At 43.3% G+C, this 19,065-nt stretch overlaps 1 long non-coding RNA gene across 3 annotated transcripts in view; it reads right to left on the reverse strand.

Annotated features, from left to right (window-relative positions):
* Positions 1–19,065, reverse strand: part of LOC309561519 — a 93,930-nt gene that overhangs the window by 27,187 nt on the left and 47,678 nt on the right. Inside the window, exon 1 of one of the 3 annotated variants that reach the window (XR_014225577.1) lies at positions 16,206–16,260. The exons of the other annotated variants lie outside the window; for them this stretch is intronic. This is a non-coding gene — a long non-coding RNA (uncharacterized lncRNA). Of the gene's footprint in view, positions 1–16,205; positions 16,261–19,065 lie in introns of those variants that run through there. 3 annotated transcript variants of the gene reach the window in all.

Consider the following 19,065-nt stretch of genomic DNA (forward strand, 5'->3'; position numbering starts at 1 on the left):
AGCTCAGCTGCGCAAAATCACATACAATGATAGAAATGATTTTCAGGAGGTTTACAATCACTCTAATCCTGACATTTCCTAATTTACTGAGCCCTGCCAAAAGTTTTCACCCCCCTTTTGTCTGATTCCTTCATTTTTAACTGAATAACAACTCCTACACTAAAATGCTGCTCAATGCAATCTAAATATTTCACAGCACACAATCAGAAAAAGCTAAACGGGACACCTTTATGTTGGAGGAAAAAGAAAAAAAACTATGAAAAAATGTTTTGTGTTAAAAAAAAAAAAAACCCACGCTTTAATTTTTTTTAGAAGCGCCTTATGCAGGGAAAACATGTTTTATTGCAAAAAAAAAAAAAGAAAAAAGAAAATACAAGAAGCCATCTAGATCTAAAATTGTCCTCTTTAAAAGTACACACACATACATTATATTGTCAAAAGTATTGGGACACCTGTCTTTACACACACATGAACTTTAATGGCATCCCAGTCTTAGTCTGTAGGGTTCAATATTGAGTTGGCCCACCCTTTGCAGCTATAACAGCTTCAACTCTTCTGGGAAGGCTGTCCACAAGCTTTAGAAGTGTGTCTATGGGAATGTTTCACTATTCTTCCAGAAGCGCAGAGGTCAGGCACTGATGTTGGTTGAGAAGGCCTGGCTTGCAGTCTCCGCACTTATTCATCCCAAAGGTGTTCTATTGGGTTGAGGTCAGGGCTCTGTGCAGGGCAGTCAAGTTCCTCCCCCCCAAACCTGCTCACCCATGTCTTTATGGACCTTCGCTCAAACTAAGGGGCCAAGCCCAACCCCTGAAAAATAACCCCACACCGTAATCCCCCCTCCACCAAATGATTTGAGAGGGTTGGCCCAATGCTTTTGGCAATATAGTGTAGATGAGCAAGTTTGTGGAGGAGGAACTTGACTGGCCCCCACATAGGTGTTCTATCGGCCAGTCAAGTTCCTCCACCCCAAACTTGCTCATCCATGTCTTTATGGACCTTCACTGAAACTAAGGGGCCAAGTCCAACCCAGTGGCGGCTGGTGCTCAAAATTTTTGGGGGGCGCAAACAGAAAAATGTAATAAGCATTGCTTTGCGGGAAAAAACGCTGTAAAAAAATTGCGTGACTTTGAGGTCGCAAACGTGTGAAAGAGGCCTTCAGTAATTAAGGTATAGTGTGCCCCCTTTCAATGCAGAGAGACCAGCTTGCCCTCTTTCAATGCACAGTGACCAGCGTGACCCCTTTCAATGCACAGTGACCAGCGTGACCCCTTTCAATGCACAGTGACCAGCGTGACCCCTTTCAATGCACAGTGACCAGCGTGACCCCTTTCAATGCAGAGATCAGCGTGCCCCTTTCAATGCAGAGATCAGCATACATGCCCCCTTCAATGCAGTGACCAGCATACCATTCCCCCAATGCAGAGATCAGCGTGCGTGCCCCCTTACCTGGAGCAGCAGCGGCGGCGGGTGGCTTCTCCTCAGTCCCGGTGACCGGCGGCTCGTCTCCTCCAGTCCTCCCGCATCCTCCTCGGCCAATGGCATGGGGTTTGCCTTGCGGCCAATCAGGAAGCGCATCCGATACGCAGGAGCAGGATCTGTGTGACAATGGGTGGGCTCGGGGCGCACTGCTCTGCGCCCCGGCTCCACCCTTTGCATCACCCTATTAGAGCCTCTGGCTCTAATCCAGTGATTTAAAAAAAAAAACATTAAGCTCCAACGCCCCTGCATGCAGATTAGGCGGCCGGACGCATGGACGGGGGGGCGGCGCCCCTGCACCCTCAATACAACGGCCGCCACTGGTCCAACCTCTGAAAAATAACCCCACACCGTAATCCCCCCTCTACCAAATGATTTGGAGGGTTGGCCCAATGCTTTTGGCAATATAGTGTAGATGAGCAAGTTTGTGGTGGAGGAACTTGACTGATCCCCACATAGGTGTTCTATGGGGTTGAGGTCAGGACTCTGTGCAGGCCGGTCAAGTTCCTCCACCCCAAACTTGCTCATCCATGTCTTTATGGACCTTGCTTTGTGCACTGGTCCAAATCATTTGGTGGAGGGGGGATTATGGTGTGGAGGTGTTTTTCAGGGGTTGGGATTGGCCCCTTAGTTCCAGTGAAGGGAACTCTTAAGACATTTTGGACAATTTCTTGCTCCCAACTTTGTGGGAACAGTTTGGGGATGTCCCCTTCCTGTTCCAACATGACTGCCCACCAGTGCACAAAGCAAGGTCCATTAAGACATGGATGAGCTCCCAGCACAGTTACTGGGGGCTAACTGAAAACTCCCGTTCACTGCTTGTGATCATGTGTCCACCATCAGACAACCAATCACAGCGGTCACATGACCATAAGCCCTGCCTCCCATCATTAAGTCCTTACAGCTAGATGCCATAACCCCAGTATTTTTCCATCAGGCACCAGTCTTTCTGATAAAAGTGAATGATCCAAGTGGCAGATTAGCCACTGAATCACTTCTACAAACGGTGGGAGGGGTCGAGTCGCCAGTTTGACACCCCTGCTCTAGGGCATCTACAAAAAAAAAAAATGATTTTTACTTGTCAACAAAATGTCAGAAAAAGACCTGGTCGTTAAGGCTACATTCACACCTGAGCGTAGCGTTTTTCGCGCGTTTTTTACCGCGATTTTACCGCGATTTTAGCGGCGTTTTTTACCGCGATTTTACCGCGATTTTTACCGCGATTTTTGTGCAGGCGTTTTTAGATTGAATAGAGATCAATGGAAAACGCCTGTAATCTGCCCAAAAAGAAGCTCATGTACTTTTTTGAGCGTTGGGCGTTTTGTATACAGCGTCAAAACGCTCAGATGTGAACAGGGGCCATTGAAATGAATAGGATTTGTCTTGTTGGGCGTTTTGAGAGCTGATCCTAGAGCAGAAAAACGCCCCAAAAACGCCCCAAAACGCCTAGATGTGAACAGAGCCTAAGTGGCTAAAAATAAATAAATAAATAATGAAAAAAATAAACAAACAGACTTTACAACCATGGTTTGGTTTGGTTGTGTTTATTTTTTATTGGTTGAGCCAGATGGACTTGTGTCTTTTTTCAACCTAACTATATAACCACTTGCCGACCGCCCGCCGCAGATATATTGCGGTAGGCTGGCTCGGCTGCACAAACGCGGGAGTGCTCCTGGGAGCGCGCGCACCCGCATTAGGCAGTGGGGAGGCCGATCCACGGGGCCGGCGGCCACGATTGCCGCCGGACACCTGCGATCGCTCCCCGTGAAGAGAGAACGAACGGAGGTCTGCTGTTGTAAACACAGCAGACCGTTGTTCTCTCTGGAATGATCACAGAGCGCCTGTGTTCCTCCTATTTAGGATCACAGGTCTCTGTATTGATTTCACAAGCCCATACCCCTAACAGTTAGAAAACACCCCCTAAGCTCACATTTAACCCTTTGGTTGCCCCTGGGTTAACCCCTTCCCTGCCAGTGTAATTAGTACAGTGACAGTGCATATTTTTAGCACTGATTACTGTAGCAATGTCACTGGTCCCCACCAAAAAGTGTCAAAAATGTCAGTTAGGGGTCCGATCTGTCCGCCGCAGTCCTGGAGGAAAAAAAAAAAAAAACGCTGATCGCCGCCATTGCTAGTGAAAAAAAATAAAAATGACAAATCTTTCCCCTAGTTTGTAGACGCGATAACTTTTGTGCAAACCAATCAAAATACACTCATTGGGATTTTTTTTTATTTTACTAAAAATATATAGCAGAATACAAATTGGCCTAAAATGATGAAAAAAATATTAGATTTTTAAATTTTTCTTTTTTGGGGAAATGTAATATATATATTTTTTTCCCCCCAGAATTGTCACTTTTTCATTTATAGCGCAAAAAAAAAAAAAAAAATATATAGCAGAATACAAATAGGCCTAAAATGATGAAAAATTATGAAAAAAAACATGATTTTTACTTATTTTTCATTGAGAATGTTATATAGCAGAATGTGAAAAATATTTTTTTTTTTTTTTTTTTTTCAGAATTGTCACTTTTTTCATTTATAGCGCAAAAAAAAAAAAATATATAGCAGAATACAAATTGGCCTAAAATGATGAAAGAAACGTGATTTTTACTTATTTTTAATTGAGAATGTTATATAGCAGAATGTGAAAAATATTGTTGTTTTTCAGAATTGTCACTTTTTTCATTTATAGCGCAAAAAAAAAAAATATATAGCAGAATACAAATTGGCCTAAAATGATGAAAAAATTAGATTTTTAAATTTTTATTTTTTGGGGAAATGTCATATAGCAGAATTGTCACTCTTTTTGTTAGTAGCGCAATTGAAAAAAAAAAATAAAAAATTACAGGTGATCAAAGACCACCAAAAGAAAGCTTTATTTGTGGGGAAAAAAAAGGACGCTTATTGGGTTTTTTTTTTTTTTTCCCAAAAATATGTAGTAGAATACAAATAGGCCTAAAATGATGAAAGAAACGTGATTTTTACTTATTTTTAATTGAGAATGTTATATAGCAGAATGTGAAAAATATTTTTTTTTTCCAGAATTGTCCCTTTTTTCATTTATTTAAAAATCATTTAAAAAAAAAAAAAAAAAAAAAAAAAAAAAAAAAAAAAAATCGCACAGGTGATCAAATACCACCAAAAGAAAGCTATATTAGTGGGAAAAAAAGGACATCAATTTTATTTGGGTACAGCGTCGCACGACCGCACAATTATTAAAGTAACGCATTGTCGAATTGCAAAAAATGGCCTGGTCATTAAGGGGGTAAATCCTTAAGTTGTTAAGATAGCCTTGTATCAGTGTCTTTTTTTTTTTTCCATTGGCCCCATACGTGTTATTTTTCTTTATTAAGCTATCTGGCTGAAGAAGTTTTTTTGCATCTTTTAGGACAGTATGAACCACACTCACCCAGCCCGCTCTAAGACCATAAATCAAACATCTGTCTGCCCATGTGTTCCATTAAATAAATTGGAGAGTGCGATAAGAAGATTACACTTTCACCCTGTGGTGGGCGCGGGAGGGGGTTGGCTGTGCCAGCTCCAGACTTCTGAATGAAGATGGCACATCAACAGACACAATATGCCCAGGAGTGGGCAGCCATCGCATACGGCCGCTGAATCCCACACTCTTCCTCCCCAGCCGTATGCTCCTGGCATGTCCCAACAAAGGCAGACGGAAAGAGGACAAAGGCGCTCAGCGATGAGGCCAGCTTGCGCAATCATCCAGCCCTTGCGTCCGCCCCCCCCCCTCCCTTTTCCCATTTGGTGGTTGGAAAGCTGCGAATCCCACACAGAGCCCATTTACCGCACGGCAGGCGCTCGTCTCGTAAATGGGAACTTTCCGTTTCTGTGAAGCGATGATGATCGCTTCACGCTGATCAATATTTAATACTGCTATAAGATATTCATCATACTCGCAAACGTTCCATGCTTGGATGACACTGCCGAGGTCTATGAAGACCCCTTTGCTTGGCGGACGGCATACAGGACATTATGTAACAGGCTTGCAGCGGATCAACTAGTATTAGCATATCCGTGGTCTGCAAACATTTAAAAGAGGAACTTAGCCCATATTTTATTATTTTCATTATTTTTAATCCCCTTTTTCCCGGTTTGGTGGTTTATCACTCCTAGCAAATAAAGCAGTAATTCAGCGGTTGGTCCTGCACCTCCATCTTCCTCTAAGGCGCAATCGGAAGCCGACCATCTCTTCCTGGACCCCCGATGACGTACGTGCAAATCGGCGCTACAAGAATTTGGGAGACAGCCAGGCCCCTGATATACAAACTCAAATGCCCAGCAAATCTTCTGAGCCATCATTAGGAGCCGGATGTCTCTTTCTGGACCCCTGACGACATGTATGCCCCTGATAACACACCCAACAACCCACCTTCCTCTTGGAAGTCATCAGGAGCCAGCTGTCTCTTCCTGAAACCCTGAACAACATATGCCCCTGATAACCTGCCCGACACCCATCTTCCTCTTGAAGTCATCGGGAGCCGGCTGTCCCTTCCTTGGCCCCTGATGACGTGTATGCCCCTGAGAACATGCCCAATGCCCATCTTCCTTAGAAGTACTCCTCAGGAGCTGGCTGTCTTTTCCTGGAACCCGGGTGACATGTATGCCCCTGATAACACGCCCGATGCCCATTTTCCTCTTGGAAGTCATCAGGAACCGGATGTCTCTTCCTGGACCCCTGATAAAATGCCTGATACCCATCTTCCTCTTGGAAGTCATCAGGAGCCAGCTGTCTCTTCCTGGACCCCTGATGACATATATGCTCCTGATAACCTGCCTGACACCCATCTTACTCTTGGCAGTCATTAGGAGCCGGCTGTCTCTTCCTGGACCCCCAATTACATGTACGCCCCTGATAACATGCCCAATGCCCATCTTCCTCTTAGAAATCATCAGGAGATGGCTGTCTCTTCCTAGAACCCTGGTGACGTGTACGCACCTGATAACATGCCTGACAGCCATCTTCCTCTTGGAAGTCATCAGGAGCCGGATGTCTCCTCCTGGACCCCTGATGACGTGTATGCCCCTTATAACAACATGTCTAATGCCCATCTTACGCTTAGAAATCATGAGGAGGCAGCTGTCTCTTCCTGGACCCCTGATGACACGCCCAACAATCCACCTTCCTCTTGGAAGTCATCAGGAGCCAGCTGTCTCTTCCTGGACCCCTGATGATGTGTATGCCCCTTATAATATGTCCAATGCTCATCTTACTCTTAGATATCATCAGGAGCTGGCTGTTTCTTCCTGGACCCCTGATAACGTCTTGACACCCATCTTCTTAGACATCATTAGGAGCCAGCTGTCTCTTTCTGGACCCCTGAGGACACGCAACCCCCAGATAACACACAATGTTCTCACCTAGGCGAGAAATCTTCAAATGTGGGGTAACTTCTCTTCTGCAATAAAGAGTTACCTGCTCCCAGTATATAAAATATTAGCTTTAGGGCCCCTTCACACTGCCCCCATGCTAAACGCTCTGCAGGCAGCTGTCTGTATCCATCTGCCGTGATGCACATGTCAGCGCTACCCATCATTTAATTTTTTAAAAGAAGTGCAAAAAGGGACAGCTGCACTGCTGTGCAGTGACACGTGGTGCCTCCCTGCGCACTGCTGTAAAGCGCAGCACAGTTGATTTTTCCCATTGCACCCTGTACAGCACCTCCAGGCTGCGTTGCAGTGCAAGCAATGTACATAGAAAGCAATATTTTATTATGTGCCCTAGCGGTCACTGGCACTTCTCTAGTGCATAATAAATGTAATATGAAAAAAGTATAATATAATAAAAAAATTACAAATTATAAAACCCAAAATAAAAAAAATTAAAAAAAAAATGCAAAAAAAACAAAAAAAAAAAAAACAAACACAAAACCCAAATACTAATCAAAAAAACACAAATAAAAACATAGGAAAAAAAACTAGTAAAAAATACAAAGGAGAATAAAAAAATAAAAGAAAATTACTACATTTGCAAGTATTGGTGTTGATCCCCTTTAGAGCATTTCCTATAGACATATTGAGATGCCACCAGTTGCTAGATAAGTAGAGTAGTACAGGCAATAAAAAATACAAAATAATAATAAAAAAAATACAAACAAATAAAAAAAAAATACAAAATAAAAAGCTACTACAAATAAAATAATAAAGATTAAAAAATAAATAATTCTTTACTACATTTGCACGTTTTGGTGTTGATCCCCTTTTGAGCATTTTATATAGACATATTGAGATGCCACCAGTTGCTAGATAAGTAGAGTAGTACAGGCAATAGAAAATAATTAAAAAAAATAAAAAAAAAATACAAACAAATAAAAATAAAAAATACAAAATATAAAGCTACTACAAAATAATAAAGAATAAAAAATAAATAATAATTCTTTACTACATTTGTAAGTTTTGGTGTTGATCCCCTTTTGAGCATTTCCTATAGACATATTGAGATGCCACCAGTTGCTAGATAAGTAGGAGTAGTACAGGCAATAAAAAAATACAAAATAATAAAAAAAAATACAAAATAATAAAAAGAAAAAGAAAATACAAAATATAAAGCTACTACAAAATAATAAAGAATAAAAAATAAATAATTATTTACTACATTTGCAAGTTTTGGTGTTGATCCCCTTTTGAGCATTTCCTATAGACATATTGAGATGCCACCAGTTGCTAGATAAGTAGGAGTAGTACAGGCAATAAAAAATACAAAATAATAAAAAATAAAAAAAAAATACAAACAAATAAAAAAAAAATACAAAATAAAAAGCTACTACAAAATAATAAAGAATATAAAATAAATAATAATTCTTTACTACATTTGCAAGTTTTGGTGTTGATCCCCTTTTGAGCATTTCATATAGACATATTGAGATGCCACCAGTTGCTAGATGATAAGTAGAGTAGTACAGGCAATAAAAAATACAAAATAAAAAAAAAGAAATACAAAATAAAAAAATACAAACATAAAAAAATAAAAAGCTACTACAAATGAATAAATAAATAAGATGTGCAAGTTTTGGTATTGATCCCCTTTTGAGCATTTTATATAGACATATTGAGATGCCACCAGTTGCTAGATAAGTAGTACAGGCAATAGCCATGGGAAAAGCTACCGAGGCAAGATCAATTAGTCACAGAGTCCTTTTCAAACCAAGAATGATCATACTTAGAGACTTGCATTGAAACAAGCAGTAAAGCACAGTCACTATAAGGCACTACCAAAAGCAGGTAGCACAAGCAGCACATTACACAAACCAATATGGCTTCCTTTATGTACACATCATACAAGAAAAAAAAAAAATGATTTTAAAATATTAGTCATTATTAGTGATTACAGATCTGTATTGTAATTTGTAGCAGGAAATGATTCCTGGCTGGGGCACAGAGCCGCTCCTGTGTAATCATGATAGTGAAAGGCAATGCAATTTGATTAAACGCCAAACTCCTCCCACCGCCAACTACCAAGATAAGGAACAAGATGACGGCTGCGAGGAACTTTCATCTTATGGAATGCTTGCAGCTCACAAAAGAAAAAAAATTCTCCATGAATCCAACCTAAAATTAGGGAAAATTTCCCGGGAATTGTTTGCTTCCTTTAAATGCACTTTTATTTTAAAATGACCTTAAAGAGACCCTGTCACCGACGGAAAAAATATTGCAAGTAAAAGCACAGAAAATAAAGTTAAATGCCTACTTAAAGTGTTTTTCCACTCTATAAATTATTTTGTAATAAAGTGGTTCTAAGTGTCAAAAAAAAAAAATATTAAAAAAATTTAAAAAAATTAAAAAAATATTTTAAAAAAATTAAAAAAATATAAAAATTAAAAAAATATTTAAGAAATATATAAAAAAATATTTAAAAAATATATAAAAAAATATTTAAAAAATATATAAAAAAAAAAAAAAAAAAAAAAAAGGCCCACTATCTGTTATGACTTTCCTCCTCCCTGAAAAACATACCCGACTCCTCTCACAGCCCCAGTGCTGTCCCATCTGCAGCGCTCTTCCTGGTCTCTCAAGTTAGGAGTTGAACCGGTAGCATTTTGTTCCATGATTGACCTCAATAACAGGGCCTCAGGAAGTCCACCTCATCCACATGGCTGCATATACAGTTTAATGCAAAAATGATAAAAGTATTACACAAGCCAATCTTTTATACGTATATCTAAGAACTTGATGGAAAGCGCACTCACTTTCTAGAGTTGGTTGACCATCTTTGGAGAACATCGACCATAAACATTGCCTGTAGCACAGAAGCTAACCTGGCACCCCTCCAACCGTGGCTACAAACACGCTCGACATCCGTCATGAAGGCCAATGTGTTAATCAATAGGTTAAAAGGAAAATTTACTAAGTGTAATAGAGAGGATTCCCGGGAGAAGGCTCTGGGTTAATGGAATAAAATTGGAGTAAAATAAAGGTCATCTGAGGTTAGAGGTCAAGGAGAAGGTGAATAGAAATATACTTCTATGTTAAAGGAAACACGTTTGTTGAAGAGACACATAGGCTGCCATTGCAGAGGTCTCCCGGTGCAAAGGTTTGGTCCCGGCTGATCCAGTGGCTTGGGTATCTTCTCAGTCTTAAATTTAACCTGAAGTTCTGGAGACTTGTTTCAGGTCGGTTCCCCAACCAACTAGAAAGTCATGCAACTAGCATTTTATAACCGTGACCCATGGGTCAGTTTAAAATGGTCAATTACAGCTGCACAGACAGGGAAATGCCTCACTGCCTATGATTGGCGATGTGCATTGTCAGCTTCCCGGTGGGATTGCTCAGTTGGGTTGAGACTGCGATCCTGAACACGCCTGAGCCCATCACTAGACCTAGAATGAGAATGTTTAAGGTTGGCAATTAAACTCAGACTTCCCAGGTTAGGGAAGGGTTAAAGCTGTGGGATGCCAGTTTCCCAGGCTTTTGGGGTCCTGGTTTCCTTCCGGGAGAGCCGGGCTCTGGGAACCAGAGAGCCAGTGCAACCTGTAGAGATGTAGACTTCATCTGCCACCCCAAAGGGAAGTCATCAGCCATGAACACTAACAATCATGGACTCAACTCTTTATAGGTATGCCTGGGCAGCCACAGAATAGTTAGGAGTTGGACTGTGTTGAATTTTATGTTGTAATATTTCTAAGTGTTACAGTAAAACTTTGTTAACCGTTGCAAGCCTGGCCTGAAGTTATTTAAAGGGGTGCGTGGTTATCAGAGGAACATGTAAAGCACACTCAGGGTATGAAAGCAAGGCCAATATAAAGGGTGAACTCGGTAGACGAACCAGAAACAGGAGAGTAGTTGGCAAGGGTAACCATGAACTGGTAGGAATGTAGAGCAGCCAGTTAATACCTGGTGTAGGTGACAGACCCTCCAGTAGCGATGGAGTAGGTGTTCTGGCTCCCTCCCCAATAATATGGAGGAAATGGCCACACACCACCAGAAGACTGGACAGAAAATAGAGTTCTTTATTCGTCCATATACAAGTACAAGGTACAGCAGGATGAAAATGGTAGACGCCTTTCACACGGACTCATCGAGCTTGTTCACTACTGTTAGTCCATGTAAAACGCATCTACCATTTCCATCCTTGTACTTGTATTTGGACAAAGAACTCTATTTTCAGTCAGGCCTTCTGGTGGTATGCAGCCATTTCCTCCATATTACTTTGTCTGCGGTGGCGAGCCGAGGTCTAGCACCCACAATGGACTTTGGATACAGACCCACCTGAGCAGTGTATACTCTCCTTTGATGGTTTTCCCTCCCTAGTAGTCGGTTCCCCCAAAAGCAACTGGGACTGAACCTGTGGTACCAACACCCTATATACCTTCCAGCACGGTATGGGAGAGTGGATAGAGTTAAGTAGGTACACACATGAAGTCCACACTAGGTGCACAGCGGGACCCCATTCTGTCACTGGGACTGAACCTGGGGTACCAACACCCTATATACCTTCCAGCATTCTGTCACTGGGAGTGAGGTGGCAGAGATATTTTGGGCCAAAGGAGAGGGCATGGGCTCAGCAGAGTCCTTCCTAAATGCAATATACATCGAGGAAGGTGTATCGTAATATAGGGAAAAAAGATTCCCCACTAATTAGGACTATAACGACCTACATGCAAAGTCAAGAAAGATATAGAAAAGTAATATAAAAGTATACATTTTTAATAAATAATAAAATCATGAGTAATTTCAACAACAAATATAATATGGTTGCTCAAACAATAAAAGGCATAAACATGTCTAATGCATAAATGCACACATGGACTTCCCAAAATGGTCGGTGGCTCACATAAATGGAAAAAAATGTGGTACGAGGCAAGCAAACCCAACGCGTTTTGGAATAGTTATTCCTTCTTCAGGGGTAACATGCGTCTTGTAATCACCTAGTTGCTTATAATGGCAGTCATTATAGACATAGGGAACAACCAAAAACGTAAAACCAATAGCGGGATGATTAGCAGCAGAGAGAGATAGAAGAGTAGATGAGCGGGATAGAGGAGTAGATGAGCGGGATAGAGGAGTAGATGAGCGGGATAGAGGAGTAGATGAGCGGGATAGAGGAGTAGATGAGCGGGATAGAGGAGTAGATGAGCGGGATAGAGGAGTAGATGAGCGGGATAGAGGAGTAGATGAGCGGGATAGAGGAGTAGATGAGCGGGATAGAGGAGTAGATGAGCGGGATAGAGGAGTAGTGAGCGGGATAGAGGAGTAGTGAGCGGGATAGAGGAGTAGTGAGCGGGATAGAGGAGTAGTGAGCGGGATAGAGGAGTAGTGAGCGGGATAGAGGAGTAGTGAGCGGGATAGAGGAGTAGTGAGCGGGATAGAGGAGTAGTGAGCGGGATAGAGGAGTAGTGAGCGGGATAGAGGAGTAGTGAGCGGGAAAGAGGAGTAGATGAGCGGGATAGAGGAGTAGATGAGCGGGATAGAGAAGTGATGAGCGGGATAGAGGAGTAGTGAGCGGGATAGAGGAGTAGTGAGCGGGATAGAGGAGTAGTGAGCGGGATAGAGGAGTAGTGAGCGGGATAGAGGAGTAGTGAGCGGGATAGAGGAGTGATGAGCGGGATAGAGGAGTGATGAGCGGGATAGAGGAGTGATGAGCGGGATAGAGGAGTGATGAGCGGGATAGAGGAGTAGATGAGCGGGATAGAGGAGTAGATGAGCGGGATAGAGGAGTAGAGGAGAATAGCCATCCCAGGATTCCTCACAAGCAACAATTTCTCCGGCAAGACCAGACGGGCTTGAGGCAGGGTCAACATATGGGGATAAATGGAGTTGTGGAGTAGCTCTGTATGCAGTAAATAGGTGAAAGAAAATGGACAAACCTTCTATGATGGCGGTTTGATCTACATGCTGCTTCAGAGAGCAACTACTAACCAGGATTTCCTCTCTACCTTTTCTTTCACCTATTTTACTGCATACAGACCTACTCCACTGCTTGTTTGCTTGCCTTGTACCACATTTTTTCAATTTATGTGAGCCACCGACCATTATGGGAAGTCCATGTGTGCATTTATGCATTAGACATGTTTATGCCTTTGTTGTTTGAGCAACCATATTCTATTTGTTGTTGAAATTTCTCATGCTTTTATGATTACCAAATCTATTGAATAAAAACGTATACTTTTATATTACTTACGCTCTTGACTTTGCATGTAGGTCGTTATAGTCCCAATTAGTGGGGAATCTGTTTTTCTTGTCTACAATCATAGGGATGAGACCTACCTTTATTTCCACATTTTTCCTCTTCTATATAGAGACATAGGACGGAATACTTCACAGAGGAACGCTGCATGTTTCACAGCTGCACACAGTGTATGGCTCATCTCTAAGCCAGGGTTCCGCCATGACTAGCTTTCACATGAAAGTGGCCCTGCCTAGTCCTGGGAATTATTGAGCGCCTACATGAAGGACACCTTTCATTATCACAAGTCAACTATTCTTGCCTTATATTTCACAAGCAGCACATACCATGGCTCTCAAGTGTCACGGCAACTTTTCTTGTTTTCTTTCCAAGCTGGTCCTGACTTCCGGTTTTGCAACTTCCGGTTGACGGTTTCCGGTCCAGGCGATTGCGCTTGGCTCTGCATTCGCAGGAGGTGGTCATCATTGAACACCGGCTGGCCTGGCGCTCCTAGACCCCACAGGTGACAACATCTAGCTGGGGCTCTCCCCCATACCACCGTGGATACCGAACCCCTCACTCAGCGGCTTTGCCAATTGTACACACTTCACCACCAGCGGCACCAGCCTGGTTAGGCTAACGGTTTGGAACGTGTGTGTGTGTGTGTGTGTGTGTGTGTGTGTGTGTGTGTGTGTGTGTGTGTGTGTGTGTGTGTGTGTGTGTGTGTGTGTGTGTGTGTGTGTGTGTATACAGTGGGTACGGAAAGTATTCAGACCCCCTTAAATCTTTCACTCTTTGTTATATTGCAGCCATTTGCTAAAATCATTTAAGTTCATTCTTCTTCCTCATGAATGTACACATAGCACCCCATACTGACAGAAAAACACAGAATTGTTGACATTGTTGCAGATTTATTAAAAAAGAAAAACTGAAATATCACATGGTCCTAAGCATTCAGACCCTTTGCTGTGACACTCATATATTTAACTCAGGTGCTTTCCATTTCTTCTGATCATCCTTGAGATGGTTCTACACCTTCATTTGAGTCCAGCTGTGTTTGATTATACTGATTGGACTTGATTAGGAAAGCCACACACCTGTCTATACAAGACCTTCCAGATCACAATGCATGTCAGAGCAAATGAGAATCATGAGGTCAAAAGGAACTGCCTGAAGAGCTCAGAGACAGAATTGTGGCAAGGCACAGATCTGGCCAAGGTTACAAAAAGATTTCTGCTGCACTTAAGGTTCCTAAGAGCACAGTGGCCTCCATAATCCTCAAATGGAAGACGTTTGGGACGACCAGAACCCTTCCTAGAGCTGGCCGTCTGGCCAAACTGAGCTATCGGGGGAGAAGAGCCTTGGTGAGAGAGGTAAAGAAGAACCCAAAGATCACTGTGGCTGAGCTCCAGAGATGCAGTCAGGAGATGGGAGAAAGTTGTAGAAAGTCAACCATCACTGCAGCCCTCCACCAGTCGGGGCTTTATGGCAGAGTGGCCCGACGGAAGCCTCTCCTCAGTGTAAGACACATGAAAGCCCGCATGGAGTTTGCTAAAAAACACCTGAAGGACTCCAAGATGGTGAGAAATAAGATTCTCTGGTCTGATGAGACCAAAATAGAACTTTTTGGCCTTAATTCTAAGCGGTATGTGTGGAGAAAACCAGGCACTGCTCATCACCTGTCCAATACAGTCCCAACAGTGAAGCATGGTGGTGGCAGCATCATGCTGTGGGGGTGTTTTTCAGCTGCAGGGACAGGACGACTGGTTGCAATCGAGGGAAAGATGAATGCGGCCAAGTACAGGGATATCCTGGACAAAAACCTTCTCCAGAGTGCTCTGGACCTCAGACTGGGCCGAAGGTTTACCTTCCAACAAGACAATGACCCTAAGCACACAGCTAAAATAACGAAGGAGTGGCTTCACAACAACTCCGTGACTGTTCTTGAATGGCCCAGCCAGAGCCCTGACTTAAACCCAATTGAGCATCTCTGGAGAGACCTAAAAATGGCTGTCCACCAACGTTTACCATCCAACCTGACAGAACTGGAGAGGATCTGCAAGGAGGAATGGCAGAGGATCCCCAAATCCAGGTGTGAAAGACTTGTTGCATCTTTCCCAAAAAGACTCCTGGCTGTATTAGATCAAAAGGGGGCTTCTACTAAACACTGAGCAAAGGGTCTGAATACTTAGGACCATGTGATATTTCAGTTTTTCTTTTTTAATAAATCTGCAACAATGTCAACAATTCTGTGTTTTTCTGTCAGTATGGGGTGCTATGTGTACATTCATGAGGAAGAAGAATGAACTTAAATGATTTTAGCAAATGGCTGCAATATAACAAAGAGTGAAAAATTTAAGGGGGTCTGAATACTTTCCGTACCCACTGTATATATATATATATATATATATATATATATATATATATATATATATATATATATATATATATATATATATATATATATATATATCTCTTAAATAAACATGACTTTCATATGGGCTGCTCTCCAAGTTTCTATGATACTAACCGTGGTTAGCGCTGCTTTTTTTCCCCCCTTTTCTTGCATGGCTTTTGAAGTGCCCTAGGACGCCTCCTATGTGCTCTCATTACAACTCCTGCCTACAAGGAAAGGGCTAGCCTACTTCCACAACCAGCCCCTTCCAGGACCAAATTTGCCCTTTCTATGATGGGCAGTAGCAAATTGCTGCCCAGGCATGACCATTGCATCCTGGAAAAGGCAAGAAGTTCATGTTCCCCCATTGCCAGGAGGTACCAGATATGTCCCAAGGCTCCACCAGTCAAATGGAGTGATGGGGCAACGTGGCAAAAAGGTACCAGTGGGTGGGAGTGCCCTTACAAGAGAACCCATCATTTTGCCTATTCAAAAAAACACCTGAAGAGGATGACCTCCTCACTGATGAAAGTCTCTTCTTCATGCCCAATTGTCACAAGCCATGTTCCAATCGACGTGATCTCTTGTTAGCACTGGGTCACATGTGTGGTCATTATTAATGCATTCATCGGTACCAAAAACAATTATAAAACTAATCTATTCAATTTGCTGAATCCCAGGAAGTCAAATCCTATAGATAGCACTACTTACGGATGTGAATCAATAGCAGCCATTACACCCTCGTATATCCAGCGGAGGAGAGGGGGAAGTTGAGCGGTTGAAGCCTTTATATTATTTCATAGGACTTCGTGTCATTGCTGCTAAAAGCACAAATATATCCGGGTTTAAAATAATCCTGTTTACACAGCAACTTGTTTATCTTCCTGGACCGAAGGAACAGATTTAAACTGAAATCAATTCCTTGCCGGCCCTCTGCCAGACGAGGACAATTAGGCGGCTTGGTAAAGAGGACTCGTCAGCTGGAAACAGGATTTTTTACAGGGGAGCAGGTGCAGAGAATCTAAGTGATGACCATTAGGACGGGCGCTTGGGAGTGCGAGAGATTCTCATTTATGGCTTTATGTCTTATTAAAGTGCATCTCCAACCAACTTGCTTATCTTCGGATAAGAATCGGTTAGGCTTTGCCGAGTCCTGGGCAGATTCAGACCCTCCTTTTGTCCTGGTGACCATTGTCACCAAGACCGAAAGAAATGGGAAATCCAAAATGGAACGTGTCACCAAGATGGCAAGAGGAAATTTTGCAATGGGGACCCCCTCGCCTAATGTGAAATGCAGGCACCCTTTAAAGCGGAGTTCCGGCCACATACAAATTTTTTTACCAAAAAATCCCCCCCTAACCCTAAGCTATCCCCAATTACCCCAACACTAACCCCCCATTACAGGTCATTACAGTTATAGAAGATAAATACAGGCATACCCCACTTTTAAGTACACAATGGGACCAGAGCATGTATGTAACATGAAAATGTACTTAAAGTGAAGCTTTAAGTAACTATGGGAAAGATTTTTTATTTTTTTTTGCTTTTGTTTTTTAACTAGTAATGGCGGCGATCTGCGTTTTTTTGCAGGACTGCGACATTGCGGCAGACAGATTGGACACCTGACATTTTTGACACTTTTGGGGGTACTACCAGTGACATTACTACAGTAATCAGTGCTAAAAAAAAAGCACTGTTACTGTAATGACGACACTGGCAGGGAAGGGGTTAACACTGTGGGTGACCAAGGGGTTAAATGTGAGCCTAGGGGAGTGATTCTAGCTGTATGGGGGCGGGGCTTGTAAAATGATCACAGAGACCTGTGATCCTACATAGAAGGATCACAGGCGCTCTGATCATTTCAGGGAGAAGAACGGTCAGCTGTGTTTACAACAGCTGATTGTTCTCTCTCAGCGGGGAGCGATCGCGGGTGTCAGGCGGCAAACGGAGCCGCCTGCCCCATGCATCGGAGTCCCTGCTGACAAGTGGGGGCGGGAGCGCGCCGGCGCACGCTCGCCCCCTAGGAGCAGGCGCGTGACCGACGTAGACCTATGTTGGTTCGCGGAGGGCCAGCCTGCCGCAGTAAATTGGCAGCGGGCGGTCCGGAACTAGTTAAAGGAACACTTTGTAATCAGAGTATAGTCAATTAAACACCTAGGGTATAGATCTGGTCAGTTAGGCAGCATATGGGGTTGTTAATCAGTTTCAGCTGCTTTGGTGTTAATGAAATAACAGGTGTACTATGAGACAACCTCCAAAACAGGAATGGTTTTACAGGTGGAGGCCACTAACATTTTTCCCTACTCATCTTTCCTGACTGTTTTTCACTAGTTTTGCATTTGGCTGGGGTCAGTGTCACTACTGGTAGCATGAGGCGATACCTGGACCCTATAGAGCACTGAGCACCATGGGAAATGAAGTTCCAAAACATTTGGGGTGCCAAGGTTTGCCATCACTGCTATAGAGGTGGCACAGGCAGTCCAACTTCTCCAGGATGCCACATCCATACGTCCCATTGCCAGAAGGTTTGCCGTGTCTTCCAGAAAAGTCTCAAGAGCATGGAGACTAAAGGAGACAGGCAGTTACTCTAGGAGAGCTGGACAGGGCCATAGAAGGTCCTTAACCCATCAGCAGGACCGGTATCTGCTCCTTTGTGCAAGGAGGAACAGGATGAGCTCTGCCAGAGCCCTACAAAATGACCTCCAGCAGGACACTGGTGTGGACTCTGACCAAACAATCAGGAACATACTTCATGAGGGTGGCCTGAGGGCCCGATGTCCTCTAGTGGGCCCTGTGCTCACTGCCCAGCACCGTGGAGCTTAACTGACATTCGCCATTGAACACCAGAATTGGCAGGTCCGCCCCTGGCACCCTGTGCTTTCTACAGATCAGATCAGGTTCACCCTGAGCACGTGACAGACATGAAAGGGTCTGGAGAAGCCGTGAAGAATGTAATGCTGTCTGTAACATTGTTCAGCATGACCGGTTTGGTGGTGGGTCAGTGATGGTCTGGGGAGGCAAATCCATGGAGGGACGCACAGACCTCTGCAGGCTAGACAATGGCACCCTGACTGCCATTAGGTATCGGGATGAAATCCTTGAACCCATTGTCAGACCCTACACTGGTGCAGTGGGTCCTGGGTTCCTCCTGGTGCACAACAATGCCCGGCCTCATGTGGGGAGAGTATGCAGCCAGTTCCTGGAGGATGAAGGAATTGATACCATTGAATGGCCCCCACGCTCACCTGACCTAAATCCAATAGAACACCTCTGGAACATTTTGTTTCGATCCATCCGACACCACCAGGTTTGCACCTCAGTCTGTTCAGTTCAGTGATGCCCTGGTCCAGATCTGGGAGAAAATACCCCAGGACACCATCTATCATCTCAGGAGCATGCCCCAACATTGTCAGGCCTGCATACAAGCACGTGGGGGCCATGCAAACGGAGGACCATTCTGAGTTGCTGCAATGAAATTTCAGAAAAATGGACTCGCCTGCTGCATCATTTTTTTTTCCATGGGCAAACATATTGTATGCACCCTTTAATTATGCCTTCCTGAAGAACTTGT

Source organism: Pelophylax lessonae (assembly GCF_965119305.1).
Source record: "Pelophylax lessonae genome assembly, chromosome: 8".
Taxonomy (NCBI): Eukaryota; Metazoa; Chordata; class Amphibia; order Anura; family Ranidae; genus Pelophylax; species Pelophylax lessonae.